This window comes from Dendrobates tinctorius, unplaced genomic scaffold (assembly GCF_039654945.1).
Source record: "Dendrobates tinctorius isolate UK_male_01 unplaced genomic scaffold, ASM3965494v1 ptg000014l, whole genome shotgun sequence".
Taxonomy (NCBI): Eukaryota; Metazoa; Chordata; class Amphibia; order Anura; family Dendrobatidae; genus Dendrobates; species Dendrobates tinctorius.
The window spans coordinates 27,655,146-27,664,996 of NW_027361682.1; the positions used below are offsets into that span (position 1 = coordinate 27,655,146).

A 9,851-nucleotide genomic window follows, 5' to 3' on the forward strand; every position below is an offset into this window, starting at 1 on the left:
CAAAAATTATGGAATCACCGGCCTTGGAGGATGTTCATTCAGTTGTTAATTTTGTAGAAAAAAAGCAGATCACAGACATGGCACAAAACTAAAGTCATTCCAAATGGCAATTTTCTGGCTTTAAGAAATACTAAAAGAAATCAAGAACAAAAAATGTGGTAGTCAGTAATGGTTACTTTTTCAAACCAAGCATAGGGGAAAAATTATGGAATCATGAAAAACAAACAAACAAAAAAAACACTCCAACACATCACTAGTATTTTGTTGCACCACCTCTGGCTTTTATAACAGCTTGCAGTCTGAGGCATGGACTTAATGAGTGTCAAGCAGTACTCTTCATCAATCTGGCTCCAACTTTCTCTGATTGCTGTCTCTCTCTCTTTTTTTTACTTTCTATTAATTTTTTTCTGTTTAATTTTACACATGCTTGTTGGCTCCTGGTGCTGCTTTCTGTCGTGGTGTCTATGTAAGTATAGAAGCTTTGGAAATGTCTGTGTCTCTGAATGCTTTTTCCGTTCCTTGTAGACTGGCTGATTCTCTGTGGTGCTGTGGGTGTCTCTCCGGGTGCAGTGTTTTTCTCTATCTCATCTCCTGGTGAGGACAAGACTGTCTATGTAAGTATTGAAGCTTTGGAAATGTCTGTCTCTCTGAATGCTTTTTCTGTTTGCTGTAGACTGGCCGATTCTCTGTGACGCAGTGGGTGTCTCTCCTGGTGCAGTTGTTTTCCTGTGGTCGTCTCCTGGTGCTGTGGTAGTCTCGTGTTGCTGCCGTCTGTCCCTGGCCTGTGCTGACTGCTGTGGTGTTGGACTACTGCCTGTAATGTAAGTATTGTTGCCCTTTTTTTGGTGTAAATTGTTTTTTGATCTTTACATGTTTAACTTTTCACCTAGTGCATGAGCGAGGACCATTGTGGGACACCCGTGACCGTCAGCACTCCGACAATGTGGTCATTCGATGGCTCTGGGAAGAAGTCGCAACATCGCTGCTGCCTGGCTGGGACCGTGCCACGCCGTGAGCAAGAAGTGATTTGGGTAAGTATTGCAATGTGGTTTGGACCGGTAGTGAACCTGTGAATGGATGTGCATTGTTTACTAAGAATTTTTTTTTCCCCTTCACAGTGAAGCAATCAAATTCCATTGGCGCTCGATGAAGGACCGCTTCAACAAGGACATGAGAGAGGAGCTTCGGGTTCAAAGTGGTTCTGCTGCAAGGTTCAGAAAAAATAAATACCACAGGGACCTTGACTTTCTGAGGCCTGCGCTTGCTCAGCGAACGTAAGTATAGATTTTTTTTATTTTGACTAATGTTTAATCGAAGTACATTTTATCAAAGTATGAGGCAGTTATAACATGGATGAATGTGACATGCATCTCTATTCTCTTCATACAGGTAACCTGCTTTTTCAATCTCTGCTGTGAATCAACTCCTGTGTGCCTCCACTCCATTCAATGTCAGCAAGCATTTAATTCTGATTGCTATATATGTCTTTTCAACTATGCAAGTTCATATCTGGTATATAGTTATTTCAACTTACTCAACTTGTCCCCTTATGTTGTGAGGTCAAGAAACTTTTCAAAGTGATTTATGATGCATGCAGGCCAGGACACTGGTTATCTGACCACTATAGTTATTGGGCCCTGCTGTCTTAGTTTAGTTTGATTGATTAAAGAGAAGAGAGAGAGAGAGAAAAAAAAGAGATCTAAGCCTCAGCATCCTATATATTCAGACATAGCTTGGGGAAGGCATTTATGCAGGGGGCATTTATGCACATTTAATCGAAGTACATTTGATCAAAGTATGAGGCAGTTATAACATAGCAGTTAGACAGGGCAGGAGACAGGTAGGACATTTATATACATCTATTCCCTGTACTTCTGGATTACAGCAAATATATACCATATGCATTTGTGTAATTTATAACCTGGCCGCTGCATTCACACACATCCACCGCCCTGGCATTAACTCTCTACACTCCATCCATATCAGCCCCTCACTTCTTTCCTCTCCTATAGCACTCATGCACTTTTCACATTGTTAAATTGCACAGATCCAATCAGTCCCACTATTCAACATCAGAGACGCTCTCACAAATCACTCTGCACACTCTTTCTATCCTCCTTCTCCTAGTCGCAGGGATATTGCTCCCAACCCTGGTCCCCCATGTTATAGAAAGTCAAACCTCCCAATTGCTACACTCAGAAACCCCTCTAATCTTATTAATATTCCCTGCATGCCTTCTGTCTCTCTTAATTGTGCCCTTTGGAATTCTCGCTTAGTGTGTAATAAACTCTCCTTCATCCATGACTTCTTCCTTTCAAATTCTCTGAACCTTCTGGCTCTTACTGAATCCTGGATCCAGCAGTCAAACACTACCGCTGCTGCTGCTCTTTCATATGGGGGACTACACTTTTCTCATACCCCAAGATCAGACAAAAGAGCAGGTGGAGGCGTTGGTCTGCTCCTATCACTAAAATGTACCTTTCAGGTTATCCCTCAACTACCCTCACTTGTCTTCCCTTCTTTTGAGGTCCATGCCATCAGACTCTACACCCCCTTCTCCATGCGAGTGGAGGTGGGATATCATCCTCCCGGCCCCTCCCATCAGTTCCTGGATCATTTTGCCACTTGACTTCCACATTTTCTCTCCTGTGACATCCCCACCCCTATCATGGGCGATTTCAACATCCCCATTGCTCTTCCCCTCTCCCCATCTGCTACTCACCTTTTATCTCTAACCTCCTTGTTTGGCCTTTCACAGCTTACTAATTCTCCTACGCATGAAGACGGAAACTCCCTCTATCTGGTCTTCTCCCGACTCTGCTAAGTGGATGGTTTCACAATCTCCCCTCTCCCGTTCTCTGACCACAACCTTTTTTCATTCTCTATCAAGAACTGCCATGCCCCTCAGGTCACTCCCAAGTCCATACTTATAGAAATATACAGGGCATTAACACCCACAAACCTATGAAGGACTTGCAGTCATCATTGGCCCCTATCCCCTCCCTCTCATGTTCTGATTCTGCACTGAAGCATTATAATGAAACACTGCAAAGTGCCCTGGATGAAGCTGCATCTCCTATACATAGAACAACTCTGCACAGACGGCAACAACCCTGGCACATGCTGCAAACACGTTTCCTACAGCAGTGCTCCAGGTGCGCCAAACACCTGTGGAGAAAATCCAGTCTAGCCGAAGATTTCATCCATTATAAGTTTATGCTTAAAACATACAACACTGCCCTTCATCTCTCCAAACAAACCTATTTCACACCCTCATCACCTCACTATCCAATAACCCTAAACGTCTCTTTAACACTTTTCATTCCCTGCTCAACACAAGAGTGCAGGCCCTGTTGTGGATTTATTTTTGATTTGGGTAGATTTACCCCTGTGCATACTGTGGCCTGTCCTAATTAGACAGAGTCTTATTGAGCGCTCAAAGGAAAAGAGGAAGGTACACGTAGTTAGCAACAACTCATTCCAGCAGAACTCTGGAAACTTTATTCATATATGGTCTTTTATCAGTTTGTATAAAGGAGTGGTTACTCATTAACATTAAGGCTTTACTTCTTAGCTAATTGGTCAGTTTAAATGCATGAACATATATGGGTGTCCGACCTGGGGTTATTTAGACACCACGTGATTTACTGTCCGGAGTCTTGCACTTGTCAGCAAGTGTCCAATATCGGCCGGACCACCTGGCCTAAGTTCCTCATTCCCTATGTCCGCTAGATATTTCTCAAATCACAAGACAATGAGATGACTGGGTAGCAGGTTATTTCCACCAACTAGTTATAAGGTTCAAACTGTGAATATGTATCTGTGTGCAGTATATAGCCTATATAAGAATACATGAGTATATAGCCTATAGCAGGCAAGTGAGATCTATATGAAATACATATATATTTCCATAACAATCCCCCCTTAGATATCACTTGCCCTAAAACCCTGCTCCTGGCCCAAAGCGCTGCAACTCTTTTATGCTGCCAATGGACTGACATATGCCTAGTGCATACATCCTCCTCTGTACAGACTTTTCGCAAATGGGCAGTCAGGAGATCTGTCCCTAAAGGGGGTGTGGTGCAATGTAATCAAAGTCTCTTAGTTAGCAGTCTATGCAGTCAGTGCATGTGTATTCTCCGTCAGGTAGGTAATTTATTCAGTCAGGGAGGTCATCCACAGCATCATTCCAGCTCAGGTGTATCTTCTGGTATGAAGGCCTTTTCCTGCAATGCGATGCGTGGATCCAGGCGGGGTTTTCTCTCCAGGTCGGCAGCGTCAGCACTTGGTGAAGGGCCATCGGATCTGGGATCGAGGGCTTCTCTTTACAGACTTTCTCCACCCACACTCAGTCTCCTGACTTCAGGACGTGTATACCAGGCACCGAATCTGGACCTGGCAATGAAGGAGAGAAACTCGAGAATGGACATTAGCAAAATTCTTGATAAATTCAACTACACATGCAGACAAAGTATCATATTGCATAGTCAACTGCTAAGTAAAGAATACCCCTAAACTGGGTTTTTTACCCAAATAAAGTCTCATATTGGTGACAGCTTTCTCTGAGCCTACGGGAGTGTCTAATGCCAGGGTTTGTCTGTCTCTTGGGTAAATTTTTAGCATGCTGCTCTTAAGTGTCCCACCTAATCTATGGTGTGGGATGGTGAGTAGTGTGTAGGCCTAAGTCTGACCCTACTGCTGATCAGGTCTCTTGTGTTAGGTTTGCTGTGTATGCGGGTCCCTGATCACTTGCTATTGCTTCTGGAAACCCCATATCTGCACACTATTTTTGAGAGTAGCTTCTTTGCAGTAGTCTTCGCCAACTGGTTCCTTACTGGGAAGTCTTCAGGCCAGATGATGTGGGGGAACTTTTCCCGCTTGTCCGATTTTAAATTTGTCGGTGGCCGAACAGCTGCTGGGAATCTTCACTGTTGAGGTGTGAGTTGAGTCCAATCAGGTCATTCATCTGTGTCTTCAATTCTGTGTGGGGGCCATGTGCCCATTGAACCACCGTAGGGTACACACTTTGAGATAGACTGGGTCTGTCTTGAGGTAGACAGTTTGAGGTAGACGGTTTCTTGGAGCCCAGTGCTTTTGGCCTTCAGCATCCAGCTCTCCTTCTCCTCCTTCCGAGTCTGATCCTGTTACTTCTTGTACAGGTTTCAGGAAGTCATCTTGTCAGGTTTAGTGACTGGGTTGTGGTAATTGACATTCTCTGAGCTGATGGTGGGATTTTAGCTGAGGTTTCGTCTCTGTCCGTGCCTCCCTCTGTATGAAGACTCGGGTTAGACTGTGTCAGAGGAGGACTTGGGACTCTTTGCAGGTCCAGCTGGTATTCTCTGGGGATGAGGGGGAAGGTCAAACTGTTGTAGCCTTGGGATGCCATTGGACTCATGCAGCTCGTCTCGGGGTGTGTTGCCGTGGACTGCCAATCGTAGGACTGTGCTGGAGGAGAAGCTTCACCACGAGAGGATGGTGGAGGAGGAGGCAGCACTTCTGTCCAATTCAGAGATGGCATCTTCAATGGTTTTCCCATTGACTTCTGTTTGCCAGGTTTTCTCGTCTTCAGTCGTCATGTAGTAGCCGTCCGGCTCTACGACCTCTCCCATTTTCCATATTGTCTTCCTCTGGCTGCTTCTTTGGCTGCCACGTCTGCTGTTGATGCCCCGTGTCTCTACTGTGTTCAGTTTTCCGTGTGCCTTGGCCTTCAGCACTGCCACCACTTTTAGTAGTTGAAGAGCGTCCAGCAGGTCTCTGATGGCTCCATGGTGCTTCACGGTCGATCCGCTTGCTGTGATGAAGTTTCTTGCAGCCCAGATGGGTCCGAAGTCAGGTGCCATGTCATGCGAGTACCTGGAAGTTTTTGTTCTTCGCAATCTGGCAGGTCTTTCGTCAGCTCTATCAGCTCTGCTTCTTGGGCTCTTGGGCTGACAACCTTCTGGACCATAGAATGTCTTGATTGCTGGTCGCTGCACATCCCGTGTGGAACTTTCCTTCATCATTTGCAAGGCTGGAGCCATGTACGGTATCTTGCAGATTTTTCATCTGAGGGTCCGTATCCGCATCCCCCTTGGGAGTGGGAGTAGAGTCAGGTAACGGCTGAGAGCACTGAAGAGTGGTGGAGAGCAGCCTTGTCAGGAGGGCGTGTGCTGCAAGTATTGCTTTCATGCAGGAGGGCCCCCCCCTTGCAACTGGATCCAGGCCAGCTGAGAGGTAGTCTAGAGGCCTCTGGTTTTCCTCCGTGGGTCTGTTTTAAGCCTGGCCAGTAGCATGACCTTCTCCATCTTGGTCCTTCTTTTTCCGTTTTGGTCAAGACGGGATGGCTTCTCGTAGTCAGGGAGGCCTAGAGTTGGCGCAGAGACTATGAAGTCTTTCAGTTTCCTGTACGAGATGAAGGTTGCAATGCGTTGATGCAATTGTACAGAGGCTGCATTAAGCCTGGAGCACCAGGGATCCAAGTTCTGCAGTACAAGACTAGACTAAGGAAGGACTGCATCTTCGGAGTTGTTGAGGGAGCCACCTTCTCCTCCGCGGCCCTCCGGTCATCTGTCAAGTGTTTCGTCAAGTGGGCGATACAGTGTCTTCAGGAACTTGCTTTTGACACCACTGGACTTATGTTGCTGCTCTGCCAGGCAGAGTAGAGGAGACATGGAAAGCGCTGTGCAGGTAGCGGTGTCGATGACTTCTGCATGCTCCGCAATCCAGTTGGTGGGGACGGAGGGCAATGCTCTTGCGAGCTGTGAAAGGCTGTTCCGGGTCCTCTTGGGCCTCACTGTCCATTTGTACCGCACCACCCTTGTGCGTTTTCAGGAACTGGTCGTCCAGGTGAGGGGGAACATTGAGGGAAGCTTCGGGCAGATCCATTGCCGTGAGCACCGTTGCTGTGGCTGGCACGTTTGTCAGCAGAGTGTGCAGATCTGGCACAACTGGGGTTTCAAGCACGGTTGCTTCGCTCACAGTCCTCAGGTTATACACCATTCAATCTGATCTGGTTCTCCTTTCACAGTCTTCCTCTTGATCGAGAGAAGCTGGGACCGCATGATGATTCCCGTGGGTGAGGCGGCTCAATCTGGCCTTGCTCTTCACAGTGCCGTGAGCGACTCCCATCTTCTGGCACAGGGCTGGCAGGAAACCAAACCGTTTGCTGGGGTCCTTATTTTTGTCAGAGGTGACGTTCAGCTGAGCTTTCTTGCTCTCACAGGGGGTCTTTTTGCTGGGGCATCTTCTTTACCAGCCAGCAGCAGCTCCTTTCACCCAGCTTGATTTCTGGTCAGCATCTTGTTAACCAATTTGAGGAGCTGAGTGGCTGTCTTCTGGTCCAGGGCCTGGATTAACTTCAGGGAGCACCTTCAGAATCTTGTCCAAGATGATCCTCTGGCGCTGGAGCCAGAAGCAGTGCAGTCATTCCACAAAGTGGGTGTGGTCCCTCTGGGTTGAGAGTTTTCCTGGCCCATGCCAAAGTTCTTAGGCCGTTTCTTGAACAGCAGTTCCACTTAGACCTCCAGCTGGTCAGAGTCAGTTTAGCTCTGGGTGATGAGCTGCGGATGCTGGGCCATCGGAGCATCCGGGGTTGTAGACTTGAGTGACACCCGCACTGGCGCAACTTGGAAGTCTCCCTTGGGCCATAGGCTTCTGGGTGCTATGTCCAGCACCTCCTTGGGTAGGCTTGCACCGGTTGTTCGAGCGAGGCTCTTGTAGGGCCACCAGCATGATTGATTCTTCTTGGGTCTGAGGTGGGGAAGAGGTCAAGGTCACATCTTCATGGGACACTTTGGTCACCTTCAGTTCCTGCAGTAGGTCTGCGCTCATCAGGTGGGGTGGGCAGGTCTCCACCGTAAACTGGAACAAGATGGAGTGTCCTGGCTGTGTCCACATGCTCAGGGGCTTGCAAGCTGGGGAACGCCTGTCTTGACCTTAAATCCCCATACAAGACACAGAGTGTTCTGATTGACTTGTGGTGTCGGGGATTTTCACTTCTGACTACACCAGTGTCCACAAGGAAAGATATGACAGCCCCCAGTGATTTGAGGTATTGGGTTCGCTGATGGGGTTTCACATGTCAGGGGCGTGACGTCTGGCGGACCTGGTTTGCCTCTGTCCTATGGACAGGGTTCTTCATTGTCTTTTGTGTTTCTTTCTTGGCCTACTCCTCCGCGTGATGACCTGGGTTGCCGGGGTGCTGTGCACTGGTTCCGGAAATGGCCAAAGTTGCCACAGTTGAAACACCTGACAGGTCTTCTGTCTCTGCAGGGTGGTTGCTCCTCCACGTCTGTGGCCATCACGGGAGGGCCTGTCCTCCGTACTCCTGGGAGGGACTCAATTCTTCTGGCTACTGTAAGCAGGACACCTACTGCTATTGTCCTGTACTCAGGCCTGGCCACTATCAGTAGTTTCTTGATTGGTTCTCTTAGTCCATGCACAAAGGCCTGTGCCAACATCTGTCCGTGTATCTGATCATGAATAGTGAAGCCTAAAATTTGGAATACTTGCCTCACTCTGCCATGAAACCTGTCTAGAGACTCTGTCTCGGCTTGTCTCATGTTATGCAGGCTGAGTGCTTGTCTGGTGTTGGCCCACTCTCTAAGCTGTTCAATTAGCTTTGATCCTGGTTTCCAGGAATGCACATCTAATTCTGATGGAAGATTGAGGTGTTCCTTCATGATTTTAGAATACTGAACACCTGACTAGGGGTGAAGGGCACATAGTGTAAGAGTTCTGGCTCTATCTGCCCCTGCCTACTATGCAGCATAATCTCCTCTTCATGTTCATCAGAGGAGGAACTGTGCCACTGTGTGATTGTCTGTCTGTGTGTGTGTGTGTGTGTACTTCCCCCCCCTTTAGACTGGAGCTCCGTGTGGCACATAGGATCTTCAGTCTCAGAGTTAGCAGGTGCAGTGTCTGATGGCCAACACCTCCCTTCTGCTATCTGTTGTATCGGGAGGGCACCTGTGTTGTCATGTGTGGGGAGTGATTCACTTTCTTCTCCCGGTGACATAACTGTCTCTTTAGAAAGAGTCCCCTGTGGAACTAGGGACACTCCATTGTCTGGATCTGGCACTGGGCCAGCGGGTGACGATGAACTGAGAGGTGGGTGAGAAAGAAGAAGAAAAAAGAAGAAAAAAGAAAGTTTGGGGGAGATGGTGAAGACAAGGAGGAGGGAAAAAAGGAGACGGGTGCAGTGGATGAGAGGGATGAGAGGTGGGCGTTGGTGATGAAGATGGAAAGGGAGGAGAGATAGGCGGAGGTGAAGAAGATAGGAGGGAGAGATGGTGAGGGAGGACGAGGTATGGGAGGAGAAATAGATGAGAGAGGGGAGGAGGTTGTGAAAATAGCGGAGATAGAGGGAGGAGGGACATGGGAGGAGGGAAGAGTGAGGAGAGAGAAGATGGGGGGGCGGACTGCTCCCCCCCTGCCGTCACGGAAGGCATTCTTCGACCTGTGGTCCTCCTCAGATGGCACAGATTACTATGAAAACACTTTTTCCTACACGTAAAACAAAAAAAAACAATCCTGTCTTGTTCACACTATCTGCTAGCACCTACTGCGCTGTTAAATGCGCTGTCACTTTAAGAAATGCAGACTGCAATTGAGCTCAACTAGCTACTTCCCTTTTTTCCTTTCAATACATTATGCCATTGTACAGCATATGGAGCTGCCCGTAGAAACCGACATGCTTAACTTTCTGAATAACACCTACTGTGTCTGTTCCAGAAACTTCAAAAAAAAAAAAAAGGTAAGTGATTAAACCTTTAAACACCTTGCAACCCCTTTTAACCTCCTTAAAAGGGAACAAAAAGAAAACAAGAATATGGAAAATCAAAAATTGGCAAGATAACACAGGAATTACCAAG

At 47.5% G+C, this 9,851-nt stretch overlaps 1 long non-coding RNA gene across 1 annotated transcript; it reads left to right on the top strand.

Moving 5' to 3' along the window:
• Positions 1-618: 618 nt before the first annotated feature.
• Positions 619-1,546, top strand: LOC141070432 (uncharacterized). Its single transcript, XR_012226660.1, has 4 exons — positions 619-821; positions 891-1,031; positions 1,119-1,274; positions 1,390-1,546. It is a non-coding gene; the product is annotated as an uncharacterized lncRNA (long non-coding RNA).
• The last annotated feature ends 8,305 nt before the right edge of the window (positions 1,547-9,851 follow it).